The sequence below is a fragment of the Bactrocera dorsalis genome, chromosome 3, assembly GCF_023373825.1.
Source record: "Bactrocera dorsalis isolate Fly_Bdor chromosome 3, ASM2337382v1, whole genome shotgun sequence".
NCBI lineage: Eukaryota > Metazoa > Arthropoda > Insecta > Diptera > Tephritidae > Bactrocera > Bactrocera dorsalis.
In genome coordinates this window covers 30,959,769-30,982,459 of record NC_064305.1, presented here as the reverse complement: position 1 = coordinate 30,982,459, position 22,691 = coordinate 30,959,769, and positions in this window count along the sequence as shown.

Genomic DNA, 22,691 nt, shown 5'->3' with positions numbered 1-22,691 from the left:
TCGTTTGTGATCGAGGGGTTCACTTGAAATGTGCCGGACCGAACCCGAACATTTACACCTGCATCCACTGCGAGTCGGAATAATTTTTTTCGCCAATTCCTATTTTTCTTATTATTTATGAATCTCTCTTTCATTTCCATTGATAAATAAACGTTTCATGCTTTGGAATTTTCACAAAAAATAACTTTTATGTAAAAAAATAACATCTAAACTGAAATAAATACAATACTCAGTTATTCGAATATATGTAATAGTGTTAGTCTGTGTGTTTTTCGCTTGCACTAACTGTGTTTAATGATTCTGCTACTCTGATCGGCGTCATATTTAAACCATCAATCGGCAAACTCGTGCAAAAGCATCGCGTTGCGCCAATAGAACCTCTTTTTGAATGGAAAAAAGGGTTTCTTGGTGGTGAATCATCGTGGCACGTCGATCAAGTTCAAGTTTGTGTAACTGAGCACTTCGATCTCGTTCCAACTGCCGGTCCGTCTCCTTTTCGCGCAACTCTTTTATTTTGGCCTCCATTATCATAGTATCATACTTCATCACCGCTGCGTGTTTTTCGTCTTTTCGACGTTCGGCATTTGCATCAGAAACTGCATCAATGTTGCGTTTACTGGTTCGGCGTTGTGTTTGTGTGGGAAAGTACTGTGATCGCCTAGGGATAGGAGTCTCGCTTATTGATGCTACATTGACTGATAAATTAGATGGAGGCACGCATTCGGTTTCAGAATTCACAAAAACTTCGCCATTGGCCAATTCTAATTCGACTCGAACTGTTTTTGGTAATGAATCTTCGGGATCCTTTACCAAATCGGTCCAATGGTCGGTGACTGTGTCCTCAAACAGATAAGTATTTCCAGGTCCGTCAATCTAACCAGTGACTGGCGCTTCATTAGAAATGTCCAACGTTTGTGAGTCCGAGCTGAATCCAGGCAGACCAGTGACGGAAATCCCCAAAATATTACACAATTCGAAAAATGGACCTGTAATTTCGAATGGCGTTTTTTCTTTGCTCAAAGTGCTTAAGCCACCTCCTGTCGCTAAGATATTGTGGCGTTCAAGCGCATTGTTCTTCCGCAAATGCATTACAATAAATTTATATCGGCCGACCAATGCTTTTTATCTCGTGGTGGATGTAGCTGCGATGAGAACAAAAAAGAAAGATTTCACTCATAAAATTTTCCACTCTGACTCACCGAGTTAAAAAAATCCATGATAGTCGCCCACTGAGTATCTTTTTCTGCGATTGTTGATTTATTGGTCTCCTTTGATAATATGCTACTTCGACCATGTGAAACACAGAGAGACACCAATGTTTCCATTTCGCCTTGGCTTCACTTTTCACCTTTGCTGCGAATACCATCAGACGACGCGGAAGTTATTTTTTTGAAATGGTTTTAGAATGGCGCTGCATATTTTTATCAACACTGTAGTCGTTGAAATAGAACTAAAACAAAATAAATAAAATTTAACACACATTGCAAGCAATATTTATTTAAATCAAACTCACGAAAAATATACAAAACAATATTTTGTGCAGTTAGCAGTCCTTTCGCACACAAAATGTAAACGCTGGCTGCGAAAGCATGGGCTTTGATGCACAAAACTAGTTTTGACAACAAAACCAACCATGCGTTTGAAAACTGAAACTTGTTTTATTTTCAAATGTGAATAATACCAACTTTTTTTTAAAACTAGCTTTGAACGATTTTCAGATTTTTTCCACCAGAACTAATTTTCACGAAAACTAGTTTTCAGGCTGGTTTTATCGAAAGTGAATAACACGGCCGTTAGACTTTACAGCTGATATTTGTTGAGATGCATATGTAAAAAAAGAAGACTCAGAGACCGAGAGAGAAAGACAGAGCAAGGTAGAAAATACTTCATGTATATACAAAATGCTGATTTAGAATTTATTTGTTATAAATTATTACTGACATAAACACCTGTTGTAAACACACTTGTTGACAGATCGTGCTAATTTATAGCATCATAACTAAGGACACTTGTACCAACGAAGGAAAAAAAAATGTACCTGTCTTCCATAATGAAAGGGGAAAATGAAGAATTCCCGATACCTTCTTGACAGGGTGTATAAAGGTTAAAAACAAAATAATATTGCATATTTCTTGACAAAGTGTATAAAGATTAAAAACAAAATAATATTTAAATTTTTATTTTGCTCATTTAATAATATCTTTGTATCCGTTTTCTATATAATACATTTTTTTAGTATCTCTTTATATGCTTTATACACGGTAATTTACTCGAAGCAATTATATTTTTCTCTTTAATCATTTCGTATACGTAACTTGCATCTAAAACTGATTTAAAATCGAGAATAGCTGCAAAGCAATTTAAATATTTTCACATTCCTCAAGCTTTTTCAAATAATCTTTTTGATTATTTAACGTATGCCAAAAGTGTTCTAATGCCTTTTGCATTCAACTGGCACTATTTTGGGTGTATCATGTCGTAATTGTTTATTCTTTTCTTCAATTAAAAACTAATTAAAAGCCATAATTTGAAATGAAGCACGTACTCCACTGAGACGAACTTTAGCTTTTTGTTTCGCCTTAGATGTCACATAAATTATTTTTATGTCGTATATTTATACCCTGAACAGGGTATATTAAGATTGTCACGATGTTTGTAACACCCAGAAGGAAGCCTCGGAAGCACTATAAAGTATATATTTAAATGATCAGTATGTTGAGATGAGTCTATTTAGCCATGTCCGGCTGTCTGTCTGTTTGTATACGAACTAGTCTCTCAGTTTTTAAGATATGCTTTTGAAATTTTACAAACGTCATTTTCTCTTCAAGAAGCTGCTCATTTGTTGGAACGGCCGATATCGGACCACTATAATATATAGCTGCCATATAAACTGAACGATCGGAATCAAGTTCTTGTATAGAAAACTTTCACATTTGACAATGTATCTTCACCAAATTTGGTACACATTATTTTCTAGGGCAACAATGTAATCTCCGAAGAAATTGTTCAGATCGGTTTACTATAGGATATAGCTACCATATAAACTGAGCGATGGGAATCAAGTTCTTCTATAGAAAACTTTCACATTTGACAATGTATATTCACCAAATTTGGTATAGATTATTTTCTAGGGCAACAATGTAATCTCCGAGGAAATTGTTCAGATCGGTTAACTATAGCATATAGCTACCATACAAACTGAGCGATCGGAGTCAAGTTCTTGTATGGGAAAATTTCGCATTTGACGTGGTATCATCACGATATTTGGCATGGATTAAGGTAACAATATAATATCCAAAAAATTGTTCAGAACGAATTAGTATAGCATATAGCTTCCATACAAACCGAACACATAGTTACTAACAGAAATGCACCTGTGAAGGGTATTTAGCTTCGGTGCAACGTTTTTTCTTGTTTTATTTTCATCCTCTTAAACTAGCTTGTCATACATAGAAGGAATTTTCTAAAAAAATATGGCATCCTCTTAGCAACACTTACGTTGCTTATACGATTTATTTTTATTAAGAGCATGAGCTTTTAAGCTTTAAGCGCCGCGTAAGTGGCTATAAAATGAATTATTTGCTAAGGAATATAAGCAATTATTTCGTAATAGCACACAAAGCGAACATACGGGAAAATAAAGATAGCGTAGTGAAAGCCTATATGTGTTGTAAACCTACTATAATTATGGCATCTTGCGCGTTTCACCAGACAATTTAACAGATCATTTTCGACAAAAATGTGCCACTTAATCGCGCTGGTAATAAGCAAAATCCCCAGCGTTCATAAAAAGAACATGCAAGGAAGGGCTAATTTCGAGTATAACCGAACATTTTATACTCTCGCAATTTGTCAGATCAAAGGCTAGAAAATACTTGCAGGCATTGAAAAACTATATAATACAACATGTGGAGTAAGAATTCGTCTTTCATTGTTCAAAAAAATTGAACAGCTTACAATCAAAATTTGGTATCCTATTAATTTCTGCGTATTATAGCTCTTAGACTTTGTTTTATTAATTTTAAAGAAATAAATCCAATAAATTGCAATTAAATAACAAATATTTCCAACATAAACAGTTAGATGGAAAGTTAAAATGGATGGACATCATTAAGTTTGCTAGAATAATTGAAATAAATATATATAGTTTATGTAATTTAGGACCAATTTCACACATTTTCGGAATTTAGCTGTAACATTATAGGTTCACTTAATATTGCTAAGGCACCTTACATATTAATTGATATTTACGCTATAAATTCAAACGAAAATTTAAAATTAATAGGGTGTATAACCTAATGCCGACAATCAAAATCTCGAAATTTAGAATTCCGACCCTGCGGCCTTCGGCCTCCGGCCACGCACAGGATCATAACCCTTAGTCAGTAGAATTCTCTTTCTGTGCTTCGATAGAAATAAGGGCAGACAAAACAAAATATTTTTCACATGTACAAAAGTGTTGCGAGAGTATAAAAAAGCAAAAGCAGGCACATAAAGAAAAGTTTAGCTGCAAGGTAAGTAAGTGGGTGGAAAACAACAAGCGCAAAGTAAAACCCAATTCGATGTAAATGCGAGTGCTACCATTAAGCGAGTGGCTTGCTATCGAAGTAAGTCTATCAATGATTAATTTAATTTCATGCGCCCCTGGATTATACAAATACTGCCAAGGACATATTACTTAATTGCGAACTTGGTGCGAAAATGCTATTTTCTTGGCTACGAAGTACACACACAAAACATAAAAACATACATATGTATTGCGTCACTTTCAAATTGGGGCAGGGAAATGGTGCAGAAACTTCGAGGCAGCACATGGTTGAGTGAGTGTACGCAACGTAATGTTGAAAGTGCTGCGAGAACTTACAGCTTAAAGACATACACACATATATGTATAGGAGAAAGAGGAAGCGTACACTTAAATATGCTTTTGAAGTGCTCCGGTATACTCAGAGGTAATCTGTTAGGAGGTAGCTAAACTACTTAAGTGTGAGAGACACATGCACAAGCAATTTGCTTAAATCTGTTTTCAAGCAAGTAAAATGGCGTCTACACGTTTGTGAAGTTGAAATATGAAATATGTTATAAAAGCAAAAAAAGGGAAATCTCTGTAGCAACAGTTGTGCATCCGACGATCTCTTTAAAATGAAAATACTGTAAGTGGCGCATTGTAATATGCAGAACTGTATTGAAAGAACACAAACCTATATATATCTACATCCACATATAAGTCGCTAAATGTGTGTGTACCACCGCTCCGCGTTATCACAGTCGCTACCTTCAACACATAATTGGATTAATGCGATAATTTGCCTGAATGCAGATAAGGCGATTTCCACTATATTCGGAGCAACTATACTACCCGCAAGCCGATGGTTACTGACTGTGAAAAAACCCATAAAGGTACAAAAAACCGTGACGAAGGAAGAAGTTTATAATAATTTTGTCTGAGTGTCGCGCTGAATGGCTTAATTTTAATTAAAAATATGTAAAATGTCGGCATTTAAACTAAATGATTTCTTTGCAAAAGTTGAGCTCACATAATGTAGTGACTGTGAAATAAATTGGCGGATAATAGGTACTGTAGGGTGTGGAAGGGAAGTGGAAGGGAAGTGGAAGGCAAATGACAGAGAAAATTGCCTGTAACTAAATTAAGAGTTGATTATTGAAACGATGGGAATTTTTTGGAAAAGGAGCAAAATGGAACAGTGTGAAATTGAAACACTTGCCTAAGTTGTAAAAATGTTGCAAACATATATAAACACCACACTAATTAAGTATATCAGGCTGAAACCCAATTGTCTGTGACAAAAAAAATTATTTCGCTATACAAATTAAAAAAAACTTGTTTTTGACCGATCATTTTGTATGACAGCAATACGTTATAGTAGTCCGATCTCACAAGTTTGTTCGAGCACTACTACTGTGGACTAAAAATAGTATCAGTTTTAATATAAATTTCGCGCATTTGTTGAAATATTTGTTTCTAAGTTGGTGTGACTGTCGGTGATATCTGTGCCAAATGTTACATCACAAAATAATCATTAGGGCCTAGCATATGCTTGTTTTTCTGAAGTACATAAAGTGCTTTCGGCGATTTTTACGGCGAGTTAAATTATTCAACAAAGAAGTTTCTTTAAATTTCGTGTGCGGAATCAAATTTCTGGCACCATAACGTTCAGAATATTGTAGAAGGCCTTCGATGATAATTTTTTGTCGCGAGCAAGTGTTTCTCATTGATACGAATTATTCAAAGAGGGTCGAGAACACGTTGACGACGAACCATGTTCAGGACGGCCATCACCATTAACTCATGATCAAAACGTCAATAAAATGAAGAAACTGGTGCTTAAGAATCGAAGATTAACAGCCAGAGATCTTACTGGCATCGTTGAAATTTCGGAACGATCAGTGAAAAGCATTTTGAAAGATCATTTGGTCCATTTACTTGAAAGTGCTTTGTGTATGAACAACTTCATCTCATCTTGAAACACCCATACAGTCGACTGCTGTTTACTTTCGGACTCATACGTATAAATCCACAATTCATCACCTACCACGTTGTCACAGACATGTTTTGAAGCATCGTTATCGAACTTTTTTTAATCATTTCTCTCGACCAATCGACAAGTTCATTTTTTGAGCGGGCAACAAATAGTGTGGATCCCACATAAAAAACTTTTCAACAATCAAATGCTTATGTAATATTTAATGTATGCAGGTCCCACTAATGTCTGTAGTTATCTCTATCTCACGATTGACCATATAACGGACTTTGCAATATCATTTTGCCGCATCAACAGTTTTCGGAACAAGAATTTATTTTGAACGACTTTCACGAAATTCTTCTTGGAATTATCTACGATCTCGATTGAAGTCACCACACCATCGAAATACACTGGCCCTTTGTAGAGCTTCATTGCCAAAAGCTGATTTAAGTTCATCGATGCACTATTGCAGAGATCATCTGCTTCCAGAATTGTGAAAAATAATTGCGATTTAATTCCATTTTTGGCAAAAATGTTCATTTTTATTTCAATTGGTACTTCATTTTACTCCCCATCGAACCTTTGTATTTATTTATATATATTAAGTGGAAAACTGACTAAAGAGTAACAGTTTGTATATTTTACATAGCGAATCATTGACTCTATATCTCTTCACTTGCATATGTTGTTTTTTCATGTTACGTTTTTAGATGTTTTTTCTGTTGCTTTTACTTCACTTGCAACTTGTTCGCGGATAATCACATTTGTACCCAACCCAACTGGCGACACTTCGCATTCCCATGAGCATGTGTGCCTTCACGGCGCAGCAACAACAAAATGACTCTCATACAGTGGTCGGCATTTCATAGCAAAATTTTGCAAACTAACTTCACACGTACGCTTACGGTCTATCCTTCAGTCGTTGTCGAGCCATCAACGAATTAACATTACGCAAGACCATAGCGCAAAACGAAATATGCCCTGCGAGAAATATTTTATGATTCTAATAGGCTAGTTAGTGAACAACGCAGAATCGTGGGTCGTGTCAGCTGGAACGACCTATCTTATGGGCGCGCAATGTAACCGAACAGTGAAAAACGCTACTCCCTTCTCTCTGACGTGACGATGACGTGAGAATCTGCGACATTTGGATTTTGCCGCCGCAAACGTCGCAGCTGATTGCTCTCTCACAACGCAGGCTTGCCAATATCGATATACTGCAGTAATTATCAACTTTTATAATTCAATCTGTTCAATATGTTTGAAATTTTCTTAAAATAACTCAAAATCAGAGTCGAATGCTATTATTTATAAATATATAAACTATTTTTAATAGTTTGTTTTCAGTTTTGATATTTTATATTGTAAAAAATTGTAATTGAAAACAAAGATGTGCTCAAAACTATATATGCGTATTGGGCATTGGCAACATTGTTCAAATGAAAACAAAGCAAAGATGGCTGATTTCTGCGTTTTTACCACGTTCTTGACTGTGCACACATTTTGCCGATAAGGAAGGAAAAGGAAGGAAGGGAGTAGCGTTTTTCACTGGCTAGCCTTTAAATGCCTTTGATGCCATGCCATACCAATTTGTAAATTTTCATTATACTATTAATTAATAATAAAAATTGCTTAATTTTAAGTCCAATTTCTCACTGGGCTACTATTTTTTCGTGCTCACCAATACAGTTACAGATCCTTTCTTGCCGACCACTGCTCTCATAACAGCGGGTAGTTGAGTAAATTTTGTTGCTGACAGCTTGCAAGCCCTCGAAAATTAAGTTAATGTTTGTTTATGAATAAACCAGTGGTCGGCATTTCATAGCAAAATTTTGCAAACTAACTTCACACGTACGCTTACGCTCTATCGTTCAGTCGTTGTCGAGCCATCAACGAATTAACATCACGCAAGACCATAGCGCAAAACGAAATATGCCCTGCGAGAAATATTTTATGATTCTAAATGCCTTTGATGCCACGCAATGCCTTTATGTTCCAAGTCTTTTAAAGATAATAGGGAATATATCCTCAAAAGACAATTTGTTAATTTTCATTATACTATTAATTAATAATAAAAATTGCTTAATTTTAATTCCAATTTCTCACTGGGCTACTATTTTTTCGTGCTCACCAACACAGTGACAGATCCTCTCATGCCGACCACTGCAATAAACAAATAACTGCCTTCAGCTGCCAACAACCAACTGCCAATGGAGAGCTGTTTACGGCCAGCGCATATGCTGCGTGCCGTGTACGACCGTTCAGCGCACTCGCTTATGTTTGTGAGCCTAAATGAGCTCCCGCTCAGCTACGTAAATGTGTATGTATGCATAGCCTCTGAGATGTGTGATTTGTGCTTATAATTAAACGCTTGACGGAATTACTACTTACTCCCCATTCGCAAAAGTAAATAGTATTCACACACATGCTTCCACCTACACAGCAAAAAAATACCTATAACTTGTTTGTAAATAACGTTGGGACTTTTTACGACGAGAACTCAATGCTGTTATGAGCACAGGGGGAAGCAGCAGCAGTTATTCATCCCAGGAGGCGTTGGCCAATATACGCAAACGTGGTTTTACCTTGCTTCTAATATATCTAGTAAAAAGTGAAAGTGCCGCCAACATATACAAGGTCTGCCGCAAAAGAAACAGGACTGTTAAAAAAACAACAAAAAATTCATATTTTTCAAAAGTTATATTCGTTCATTCAAAGTAGTTTCTCTGTGCTTCGATACAGCGTTTAGCCCGGTCAATTAGCATTTCAAATGAGTGTTTAAGGTAATTTTTCGGAATGCTCTTGAGAATATCGGTCGTCGCCTTTTGGCTAGCTGCAATGTCCTGAAACCAGTTGTAACGTGGCTTTCACCACCTTACAATGATTTACTTCAACACTGTACATCATTTACCCTCACCAGACCTCAACGCAGAGCTTTCCACCATGCCAGAATTATCTTGCACGTATTAAATTTCACCTCACCGCACTGACCAAAGCTACGCACACAACTCACCCTACTACACTGACGAAAGCTGCGCTATGCTGCTATATAAGCAAGCACTTCACGCCGATTGCGATCATTTCTTCCAGCTCTCCAGCGAGCATAGATAACTTGATCAGAATCTCTTTTCTTGCTTTCTCGCTTGTCAGCTCGCATTGCACCCTGATCTGTTTTTTGAGCTGGCAACAAAACACAATCAGGGTAACGCCAATCAGCAGTTAGTCAAAAAGGCGGGTTGCCAGAAGAGCAGCGCTATAATTACTTGACGAAATTGATGTGAAATGAAACTGTGCGAACATATTTTGGCAAAATAAATATTAATGTAAATTAATTAATGATTTTGCATTTTAGCATTTATATATTTATGCATTTTCAAAGTGTTTAATTTAGTGTTTTCCATAATTTATTATATACCCAATCTAATATTTTCCAGCAGTGGCATCATTGGCAAATGTTATAAAAAATGCGAGTTTTGACAGCTCTCTCTCGAACCAAAGAGTCTCGTATCAATTTATCTATGCCAGCGAGGACGGTCGCAACCAGCAGCAATAGGCAGGGGTAAGTGGAGTAGTAGTAGTAGCAATAGGTAGTTTTGGGTAGACATTGCGTAGAAAAGGCATCACCGTGGAGTGATGCCAGTGCTCGCAATGGCGCTGCCGTAGTCGCGCTATGATGCAGCGACAGCACAGCTGCGCTGCCTCGAACAGCGTTAGTACCGCTGCTTGCACCGTAGTGCACCGTTACAAACCTAACGCGATTATCAGGCGACTCGCATGTAAGTACCGAGGGGAGGCAATGAATAATGCGGAGTCAGTTGCCAACCGGAGGTCAGCGCGTCCAGTTAGCTTTTTCTTTTGTGCTTCGAAATTAATAACTTCTCCTTCGCAGGGGAGCTACCGTACAAATCGCCGCCGTGCAAATCACCGTTGTACAGATCACCGTCGTACAAATCACCGTTGTACAACTCACCGTCGTACAGATCGCCGTTGGGCAAATCACCGTTGTACAACTCACCGTTCGTTTTCATCACCGTGCCAGCCTCAACAAGCGTCAACGCCTGGCTAGCCAATCTCGTTCGTTTTCATCACCACTGTATACATCACGCTGGTCTGGCTGTCCGCATAAGGGGTGGGGTGTGGATACAACTTTACGAGGATAAAACTCGTATCTTTTTGCTAAGGTTCGTGGGTCCCAAGGCTGACCCTGGAGCGGCTGAGCATACCTCAGCTATGGATGAAACTCCATTACACAGTATCCTTTCATGGCCAAAAGAAGTTTTCCAAATAGGTAAAAATCACAGGGTGCCAGGTCAGGTGAGTAGGGTGAGTGATTAATGGTTAATATGGAGTTTTTTGTCAAAAAATCAGTGACAAGCGTCGATCGATGACACGGCGCATTATCGTGCAACAGGCGCCAGGACCCTGCCTCACGGTATTGTGACGAGCACAACGAATGCGTGACAAAGGATGCTTCATAATACCAAGGTAAAACACAGCATTAATCGTTTGGACAGGTGGGACGAACTCTCGGTGTACAATGCCCTCGGAATCGTAAAAACAAATCAGCATTTTCTGAACTTTTGACTTTGGAAGACGACTTTTTTTCGGCTCTCGTCCTCACGACCTTCTTGGAATCGCTTAAACCACTCATGCACATTACTACGGGATAGAAACTGATCACCATAAACTTTTTTCATCATTTGAAATGTTTCAGTAAACGTTTTCCCAAGTTTAAAACCAAATTTAATATTTGCTCTTTGTTCAAAATGTATTTTACGATCGATGACCAAAAGCTGCTGTCACTTTTTGATCGATAACATCGATTGTAGTTATCCAATTGTCTTAAAATTTTTACGAAATGTCAACAAGAGATCAAACTTTTTTTTTCATATACCCGCCAATAGGTGGCGCTACCAGAAACAGTTATATTTAAAAATTTCTGTTTCTTTTACTTCAGACCTTGTATGTCATGAGTAAAATGAAAGTTCAGCGCCACAGAAAAGAGTTTGAGGGAAATAAAAGCCGACAAAATTCTCAGAGTGGCCATGAAACACTTTAGCGTAATTAAAATGTTTCACAAACAACACGGACAGCATTCGTAACTGAGTATGTTGTTTGATTGAGTATGTGAATAAGACTTTATTTATTTGAAGGAATTGATGAGTGCCAGCTCATTGCATGTTAATGAATTAGCAAATATATTAACTGATAACAACAATGAGTTATAGTAAAATTTTATTGCAATATTTGCCCAGAAAATTGTAAAGCAAATATTGTAAAGTAAGATAAATATATCATATATTTATAATTTGTATTTTCTTATATTAAAAAAGTTATACTAAATATTTGATAGTAAATATTTTATAGCAAAAACAATTTTTGCAAATATTTTAGGTCCACTAAAATATAGTAGGAGCAAAATTTAAACTTTTATGTTGCCTAAAATTTGGTAATCGATCAAAATTATTGTCAATTTTTATATGGCACATATGTATGTATGGCAAAAATATTATACGAAACGAAAAGCAATTATTTCATAAATTTTATTAAAATTTATATGGGCCCTTCACTTGTATAAGTAGAAATGATCAATATATAGGCGCATGTTGGTTATGGATTTAACAAACTTCATAGAACGATATTACTGCCCACACAAACCAAAAGCTTAAAAGATTTGTTAAATTTGACCAACGCTCGACATTCCCAAGCAACATAACTTCGCACTATGGGCTCTTGTTCCAAGAAGATCTGACGTTTCCGAGGAAAATTTTGTTCAGCGATGAGGCTAATTTTTAGCTCAAAAGATAAGTAAACAAGCGAAATTTCCGCATTTGGGACGAAGAGCAACCTGAAGAGATTTAAGAGCTACCATTTCATTTAGAATAAGAAAAAACGTTTACTTCGGTTGCACCGAAGCTAAATACCCTTCACAGGTGCATTTCTGTTAGTAACTATGTGTTCAGTTTGTATGGAAGCTATATGTTATAGCAATCCGTTCTGAACAAGTTTTTTAGAGATTACATTGTTGCCTTAAAAAATAATCTATACCAAATTTCGTGAATAAATCTTGTCAAATGTGAAAGTTGTCCATACAAGAAATTGATTCCGATCGTTCAGTTTGTATGGCAGCTATATGCTATAGTTAACCGATCTTAAGAATTTCTTCGGAGATTACATTGTTGCCTTAGAAAATAATATATAAATAATATATACCAAATTTCGAAAATATATCTTGTCAAATGTGAAAGTTTTCCATACAAGAACTTGATTCCGATCGTTCAGTTTGTATGGCAGCTATATGCTATAGTTAACCGATCTTAAGAATTTCTTCGGAGATTACATTGTCGCCTTAGAAAATAACCTGTGCCAACTTTTGTGAATATATCTTGTCAAATGTGAAAATTTTCCATACAAACATTTAATTCTGATTGTTCAGTTTGTATGGTAGCTATATGCTATAGTTAACCGATCTTGAGAATTTCTTCGGAGATTACATTGTTGTTTTAGAAAATAATATGTATCTACCAAATTTCGTGAATATATCTTGTCAAATGTGAAAGTTGTCCATACAAGAACTTGATTCCGATCGTTCAGTTTGTATGGCAGCTATATGCTATAGTTAACCGATCTTAAGAATTTCTTCGGAGATTACATTGTTGCTTTAGAAAATAATATATACCAAATTTCGTGGATATATCTTGTCAAATGTGAAAGTTTTCCATACAAGCATTTGATTCCGATTGTTCAGTTTGTATGGCATTTATATGTTATAGTGGTCCGATATCGGCCATTCCGACAAATGAGCAGCTTCTTGAAGAGAAAATGACGTTTGCAAAATTTCAAAACGATATCTTAACAAGCTGAAAATTTGCACAGGTCTGTTTCTCCTCAATATGTCACTCATTCATCAGAATCGTCGTAATCGAATCACTATAGGTTATAGCTGCCATACAAACTTATTTACTCAATACAAAGTTCTTGTATGGCAAACTTTTTTATTTGGCACGATATCTTCACGAAATTTGACTCAGATTATTTTCAAAGGCAAAGTTAAAAATATCTGAAGAAATTATTCAAATCGAACTGGCTTAGCACATAGCTGCCATATAAAATGAACGATCACAAGTAAGGAAGGGCTAAGTTCGGGTGTCACCGAACATTTTATACTCTCGCACAATAAAGTGATAATCGAGATTTCATTATCCGTCATTTACATATTTTTTTATTTTGCTGTAAAATTATTTAGAATTAAATTCTGAGAGATTTACCGATATTTTCGGTGAAAAATTAGGTTAGGTTAGGTTGGGCACTGAGTTTTTCGTGTTCGATATAAGGGACCTTGAAAAGTTATAGTCCGATCACGACAATTTTTCCACAAGGGATACCTCAGCTCAAATACCGTATTTGTGTAAAGTTTTATTCCGCTATCATCATTGGTTCCTAATGTATATATTATACAGAGAAGGCATCAGATGGAATTCAAAATAGCGTTATATGGGAAGAAGGCGTGGTTGTGAACCGATTTCACCCATATTTCGTACATGTCATCAGGGTGTTAAGAAAATATTATATACCGAATTTCATTGAAATCGGTCGAGCGGTTCCTGAGATATGGTTTTTGGTCCATAAGTGGGCGACGCCACGCCCATTTTCAATTTTTAAAAAAATTCTGGGTGCAGCTTCCTTCTGCCATATTTTTTGTAAAATTTAATGTTTCTGACGTTTTTTGTTAGTCGGTTAACGCACTTTTAGTGATTTTCAACATAACCTTTGTATGGGAGGTGGGCGTGGTTATTATCCGATTTCTTCCATTTTTAAACTGTATATGGAAATGCCTGAAGGAAACGACTCTGTAGAGTTTGGTTGACATAGCTATAGTAGTTTCCGAGATATGTACAAAAAACTTAGTAGGGGGCGGGGCCACGCCCACTTTTCCAAAAAAACTACGTCCAAATATGCCCCTCCCTAATGCGATCCTATGTGCCAAATTTCACTTTAATATCTTTATCTATGGCTTAGTTATGACACTTTATAGGTTTTCGGTTTCCGCCATTTTGTGGGCGTGGCAATGGGCCGATTTTGTCCATCTTCCCATCTTCGAACTTAACCTTCTTATGGAGCCAAGGAATACGTGTACCAAGTTTCATCATGATATCTCAATTTTTACTCAAGTTACAGCTTGCACGGCCGGACGGACAGACGGACGGACGGACGGACGGACGGACGGACGGACGGACAGACAGACATCCGGATTTCAACTCTACTCGTCACCCTGATCACTTTGGTATATATAACCCTATATCTGACTCTTTTAGTTTTAGGACTTACAAACAACCGTTATGTGAACAAAACTATAATACTCTCTTTAGCAACTTTGTTGCGAGAGTATAAAAACTAAGGGACTAGTTCGTATATATACAGACAGACAGACGGACAGACAGACAGACGGACATGGCTAAATCGACTCAGCTCGACATACTGATCATTTATATATATACTTTGTAGGGTCTCCGACGATTTCTTCTGGGTGTTACAAACTTCGTGACAAACTTAATATACCCTGTTCAGGGTATAAAAAACAACGGTTTGGTGTGGTTGGTGGGCCTGTGGAATCATCAGTCCATATTTCTTTAAAAATAATGCTGGTGAGAAGGTAACCGATATGATAACTATAACTATTTGATGCCTCAAATTAAAGCTCATGATGTCGGCGATATTTGGTTTCAACAATACGGCGCCACTTCCAATACGCCGTATCAATTAATGGATTTATTGACAGAACACTTCGGTGAGCGGATAATTTCACTTCTTAGGCCGTTTTATTAGCCACCAAGATCGTGTGATATCACATTTTAAGACTTTTTCCCCGATTCCGGGGCATAATATCAGAACGATGGAGGTCTAGTTCACTAATATGCCAACAGAGAGACAAAGCTAAATCGTCTCAGCTATACTATATATTTTATAGGGCCTTCGAAGTTTTATTCTGAGTGTTATAAACTTCGTGGCTAAAAAAAAGGGTTTAATATGTATATTTAAAAAATATACAAAAGTAAAATGGAAAACTGAATAAAAAATTTTACTTCCGCACTCAGCTAACACACACACACGCCGGGAAAGTAAAATTCCATAGCATCAACAAAACCATTTTGCTCCATAATTTATGACATGTTTTTCAATCGTAATTCTTTGCTGTTGCTATTTTCAAAAGATTTATGGAAATGCAATTTCCTAATCACAAAAGACATATCCTAGTGCACAAAAATTACATAGGAGAAACCTACTACGAGTATTGGGCGCCATATATTTTACTCAAAGCGCACACGTGTGTGTGTGTGTTACATGCTTGAACTTATGCAAATCTCACTGCAATAGCTAATCAGCTTTTGCTTGAATCCATTGTTGAAACGTTATTGTCGTAGTGTACGAGTACGATAATGTGGGTTCTAATGCAACAGCAACAATAAATATAACGGCGATAAGCCTTGAATAGACTTCCTCCATATTAGCCAATAAATTGCATCACAGTCGCATTGAGATTCACGACAATTTTACACCTTTTATACAATCACAGCAACAAAATAATATTGCTTTCGAATTCGGAGTAGAATCACAATAGAATTACCAACCAACGGGAAAAAACAGTGAACGTTAGAGAAGGAGAAGGACAAAAAGAGAAAGTATGGACTGCAGTTTTCAACTGCCAGCGGCTTAAGTGAATTGCCATGTACAGTCGTATTCCAACATTCGGCTGCATGTTGCATGCCATGTGTATGACAAATAGCCGATGCAATCTGAGCAATTTGTAGCTTAGGCGCGTTGGCATTGACTGTGCGCCGGACGGAAAAACAACAAAAGCAGTAAGCAAACTTGAACTCAAAATTAACAAATACAGAAAATGAGTGAAAATGAATACATAGACGAAAATGAACAAGTGTATGAGTATATGTAAAAGAAATAGAGATCACACGTCATAGTGATGACAACTCGGCCTCTCCTGACAAAACTCGTCCCGAGTTTACGTGGTGTCCACTTCGTCTTCCGAACTATAATTGTCGTCTACTTCCGGAAACGCAGCACACCAAGGTTTCATTTTGTCGGAGGCTGCAATTGTACTGTATCGTCTTCGTGTACATTGCGCCCCATCAACGTCTTCAATCACGTACCTGTCGAACCTTAACGCCTTCTTAACAACGTAGGGCCCCTTGTATTTGGGTTGAAGTTTACGCGACTCTCCAGTACTTTGTGGTGGTGCTTCTAGTAGTACTAGGTCGCCTTCTTGATATGGAACTGGCTTGCTGTACTTGGCGTCGAATTTTGCTTTCCATTTCAGACGCGCCTTTTTGATATTTTCAATCGCCTCAGAACGTCGACCGTTCATATGAAATTGTTCGTTATCATCGTGCAATGCGGCCAACACCCTATTTCCCCTCAGGTCGCGCAATGGAAAATCGTACACCAGATCTATTGGCGCAAATTTGGTAGTGGTATTAACCCTTGTGTTCATTGTCCATTGTAGTTGACGAATATGCGCATCCCAATCTTTGGGATCACTTGTGGACGTTTTCAAGTAAGCCAGCACCGCTTGATTAACCCGCTCCGCTAACCCATTTGACCGTGGTGTTCTCACGGCCACTTTAATGTGTTGCATGCTGTAGGTTTCACAATAAGTTGTGAATGCTGCTGACGTGAATGCTGTGCCACGGTCCGTGACAATTCGTTGCGGTAAGCCAAAATACAGTGTTAGCTGGTTCAAGGCATCAATAACTGGTTTCGTTTTTGTTGACCGGGTCGGCACGACAACTGTATACCTCGTCAGTGCATCGACAATGACTAATACATATTCATACCCATGTCGACTCTTGACAAACGGACCTAAATGATCTAGGTGTATAGTTACAAACGGCAGAGGCGGGATATCCATCCCATAAAGTTCGCATTGCTTCCGTGATGGCTCATGACTATAACAGCAATCGATGCACGACTTAACAAAATATTTTACAAAGTTTCTAAGTCGAGGGAACCAGAAGTGTTGCAGAATTCTCTTAACTGTCCCATCCACTCGCGGATGACCCACATCGTCATGACACATCTTTACTATTCTCCAACGCATTCCCTTTGGCACAACAAGCAACAGCTCCCCCTTCCCAGTTTTGCGAAACAGTCTGTGATTTTTCAACGTGTATTCTGAATTTATATTGGACCTTTGATCGGACTGCACAATCCCTTGCAATACGCCTATAATATGCTTGAGGTTGTCGTCTTGCATTTGCATTATAGCCAGCCAATCATCAACTGACAACATCAATATATTGGCCCCGACATCTTCTACTTTTTCTGACACCTTATTGGTGCCCGACTCATCGCATCAACGTGACCCATAGACGACCCAGCCCGATGTATTATATTGCAATCGTACTCAAGTAACTTAAGGAGCCATCGGGCCACCCTAGGTATCATCGGCTTCGATAGTTTTGCAGTTGTTATTGCTTGGCAATCAGTAACAACATTGAAGCGCTTTCCTAACAGGAACATTCGAAAACGCTGGCACGCTTCCACAACAGCAAGCACCTCTAGTTCGTAGGCATGATATTTCGCTTCTTGGGCTGTACATGCCCAGCTGTAGTAAGCGATCGGCTGCAAACTTGCATTGGCTTCTGTCTGAAGTAGAATTGCGGCGACGTCAACACTGGAGGCATCAGTGTGCAGCCCATGCTCTTTCAAGACGTCGTATATGGTGAGGACTGGCGCTGCTGTCACTGACCGAACCAGATGCCGAAATGCTTCTTCACATGCTGTGGTCCATACGAATTCTGCACTCTTCTTCGTAAGCTGGGTGAGCGGTTTGGCGGTCAAGGCATACCCAGGCACAAATTTGCGGAAAAATCCCGTCAAACCCAAAAAGCGTCGAACATCTAACTGGCTACTCGGTGTCGGATACTCTCTAATGGCTGCCGTTTTCACAGCCCCCGGTTGAATACAATTCGCGTCTACCACATGGCCCAAAAAATTCACACTATGACGAAGAAATGAACATTTCGAAAGCCTCAACGTTAACCCTTCCTCTTGAATAATTTGCAAAAATTGCTCTAAATACCTCACATTCTCTTCCCTTGTATCCGTCGCTATAACAACCTCATCCACATAACACACCACTCTATTCCCCAACGGTTCTATCAGTTGTGACATCATTCGTTGAAACACGCATGGCGCATTCCGAAGCCCAAACGGCATTTGGTTGAACTCGTAATGGCCATTATGAGTCACAAACGCTGTGAAAGGTTTAGCACTTTCTTTCAGTTCTACCTGGTAGTATCCTGACATGAGGTCTAACGTCGTGAAATATTTCTTGCCTGACAACGTGGCTAAAACTCCATCTACCGTGGGCATCAACCATGGCTGTTTCTCTGTTACCGCATTTAGCTCCCGGAAATCGATACATAATCTGTCCTCCCCATTTTGCTTACGCACCAACACAATTGGTGAAGCGTACAATGAGGAAGAGCTGCGAATTATCCCTAGCTGTAGCAACTCTTCAATAATACCCTCTACTACACGTTGTTTTGGAATGGGGATACCATACGGCTTTTTCGAAATCAGCCTCGGTGACGTTACCTGGATATCCATTTTGAACCGCTTCGATTTCCCTAACTCAATTAGCCTTTCTCCAAAACAATGTGCGTACGTATTTAACAACTCAAGTAGTTCTTGCTCAACCCTAAACTGCAACTCACTCCCTACGTCGATGTCACTTCTTTCAATTGCCATTATCCTACACGTATCTCCCTCAATTACCACCTTTCCCTTTGACAGTATGTCAATACCGATTATGGCATCGTAATCCATTACGTCATCATTTATAACCAATAAATCAACTAAACGCGTGACCTTATCAAATTTTATTTTCACCAACACCTTTTCCCTGCAAACTATCCCACTTCTGATATTTGACACTCCGCTTTGAGTCAAATGGACCTTTCGGCTTTATTACTTCTTGTCAACTGACTTTACATTGGCATTGAACTTGAACTCAAAATTAACAAATACAGAAAATGAGTGAAAATGAATACATAGACGAAAATGAACAAGTGTATGAGTATATGTAAAAGAAATAGAGATCACACGTCATAGTGATGACATTTTCTTTTTATTTACTTCACTGCCACTTCAGAATAGATATGCAATAATACTTGCGGAATGTATGCGGATGTAAAAAAAAAAAATGACGCTGCGTTGGACGTTCGCTCGGCTCTGGTCGACGAAAAAAAGGGAAGGTCGTCCTCTCGAACGGTCGGTTTTGACTGTTGGGCAGTGTAGAGTTGTGGTGTGATGTTCGTATGTGTGATATATATTCATGTGTAGTAGTGTGTGGTGTCTTCATGTGGAATGTCTGCATGTGTGGTGTCTTCATTTATGGATCGCGTTAGTGTGGTGTGTTGTCGTGTGGTTGTTCAGTGTCGGATGTATAAAGGGGAGAGCTAACTCATCTAGCCATCCCGGCCCCCCTAGGCGAATATTAGCCTAGCAGTCGCTGTAATTGTTGCAGCGTGGCAACAACGCTGCTAAGACCAGTGGAGCGACGGTTTGATGTACGATGTGGCCGGCGCCGCGGGGATGCTTCATTTCGCCTTGCTCTGGACGATGGAGGAGCAACTAGCCTTCGGTGCCGAATGGGCTGCGGTGACCGGTTCGTGGCAAGCTGGCGCGCTACAGGCCGTTTTGGGGTTCGATGCAGCATGGTGTGGTGCGGCCTAGGGTCACTGATGTGCACTCCTGTGTGGTGTGTACCGTTGCCAAGCAGTTCAGGCAGTGCCCGTGAGCTTGAGCAACCTTCTGCCGTTGCATGGGCTGCATGCTGCGGAAAATGCTTCAGTGTTGCAGCCGGTGTGGGCGCCGACATAGGGGACATCGGCTGCGCTGATGTTCTGCTACGGGTGTTGAGGACGGTGGTAGTGGTCGCGTGCCACTACGAGGAGCGGTAGCAGTGGCGGTTGCCGCTGGAGCTCGAAGCGCTGGAGTTGCCACTGGGCGTGGCACGGTTATGGTTGACCTTACCGTTGGCGTTGGCACAGTTGGCATATCCACATCCATGGTAATCTGTGTGGGAGGAGGAATGTGGTAAAATGTGTATAGCGATCGTGCCACGTTATGTGGCATGAAAGGGTCGTCACGTAGATCGACCATGGCGTTAGGGTTCGAAATAGTTTAAGCGAGTATTTTATTTGCGGGTTTATTACGTCGGGTTTTTGGTTATTTGATTTGCGTTGCGATAGTATCGGCGGTTTTTTCGTTATTTGCGGTTTCGTCAATGTGTGGTAGAAAACATAGTTTCACGAGCGGTCTTGTTAATATACCGCTTTGAGTGCGGAGATCAACGACTCGTACATGACCGTCGGAACCGTAGTGTAGGTTTTCAATGCGGCCAAGCCGCCATTCTGTAGGGGGTAGACAGTCATCATGGATGATGACACAATCTCCAAGCTTTGGCGCCTTTTCTGGACTCTTCCATCTGTACCTTTTATGAAGGTCCTTTATATATTCTTCCTTCCATCGGCGGCTGAAATCGTGATGGAGAATTTTGATTCTCTCCCATTGATTTAATAAGGATAGCGACCCCACGCCTGGCTCAGGTGTGGCCAGAATGGGTGCTCCTTTGAGAAAATGCCCTGGTGTGAGGGCTGTGAAATCAGAGGGATCTTGCGAGAGGGTTGTGAGTGGCCGTGAATTGAGAACGGCTTCAATTCGTACTAACAGTGTGGTGAACTGTTCATAATTAAATTTGTAGTTTCCAGCTACTTTTTTGAAGTGGGATTTAAAGCTTTTTACTGCTGATTCCCATAAACCACCCATATGAGGAGCGCTTGGGGGGATAAATTGCCAGTTAATACCTTGGGGAGCATACCTTTGTACAATCTCTGGTGAGACTTGTTTGATAAAATCCACAAACTCCTTTTCAGTGGCTCTTTGGGCTCCAATGAAGGTCTTACCGTTATCGCTCATCAGTTTTGATGGGAAGCCGCGTCGTCCGACGAAGCGAGCGAATGCCGCGAGAAAAGCCTCCTTTGTCAGATTCGTACACAGCTCGAGGTGCACTGCTTTTGTCGTAAAACAGACAAAGACAGCCACATAGCCTTTCATTAGAGTGGGGGACCTTAGCATGGACGCCTTTATCTGAAAAGGCCCAGCAAAGTCGACACCTGTAACTGTGAAAGGCAGAGCGAAGTTGCAGCGTTCCGGTGGAAGTGCTGCCATAATCTGAGTTCGTAACTTCTGCTTGTGCATCGTGCAGATCTTGCACATGAAAATGCATTTCTTTATTTGGGGCTTAAGTCGGGGAATATAGAACTCTTGACGGACTATATGCTGCATTAGGCGATGTTCAGCGTGAAGCATGAGTAAGTGGATATAATTGAGGAGTAATGTGGCAAGTGGGGATTTCTCTGCTATAATTAGAGGGTGGCGTTCGTTGTACGTCAGGCTTGAGTTAGCAAGCCTACCATTCGCACGAAGCAGACTTTTCGTGTCCAAGAATGGGTTAAGAACCAAGATTGAACTCCTTTTATCAATGGGTTTTGATTCTCTTAATAATGAGATATCGCGGCTGAAGTAGCGCAGTTGAGTGGATGCGATTAGTGCGACCTTTGCCTTTTGGAGTTCTAGGTGCGTTAACGTATCGCATGGGTTAGCTTTTGAGTGAATTCCCTTAATTTTATTTTTGAGTCGCTCTACGAATTTTAGCATGTAGGCGATAACTCGAAGGGCATGAGGGAACGATGAAAATCGCTCAAGGATGTCATTATCATCCAATGTTGCGTGAAAGCAGTCGATTTTTCGACTTTCTGGGGCAATTATATTGCGCATGGGCGATTTTGGCCAAGAATCGGGAGATTCTGTTAACCATCGGGGGCCATTCCACCAGAGGGTGGTGGTGGCAAGGTGCAGCGGCTTGCACCCTCTTGTACCTAAATCGGCAGGATTGTCAGCACTGGCTACGTGTCGCCAAGTGGCTGACCCCACTAGGTCAAGTATTTTTGACGTACGATTAGAAATGTACGTTTTCCATGCGTGTGGTGGTTTTTCCAACCAGGCTAGAACGATTTCAGAATCGGACCAGAGATGCAATCTGCATTTCTTCATGTTTAAGTGGGTCTGCACCATGGAAACCAATTTTGCGAGTAGTAGGGCGCCACAGAGCTCAAGTCGAGG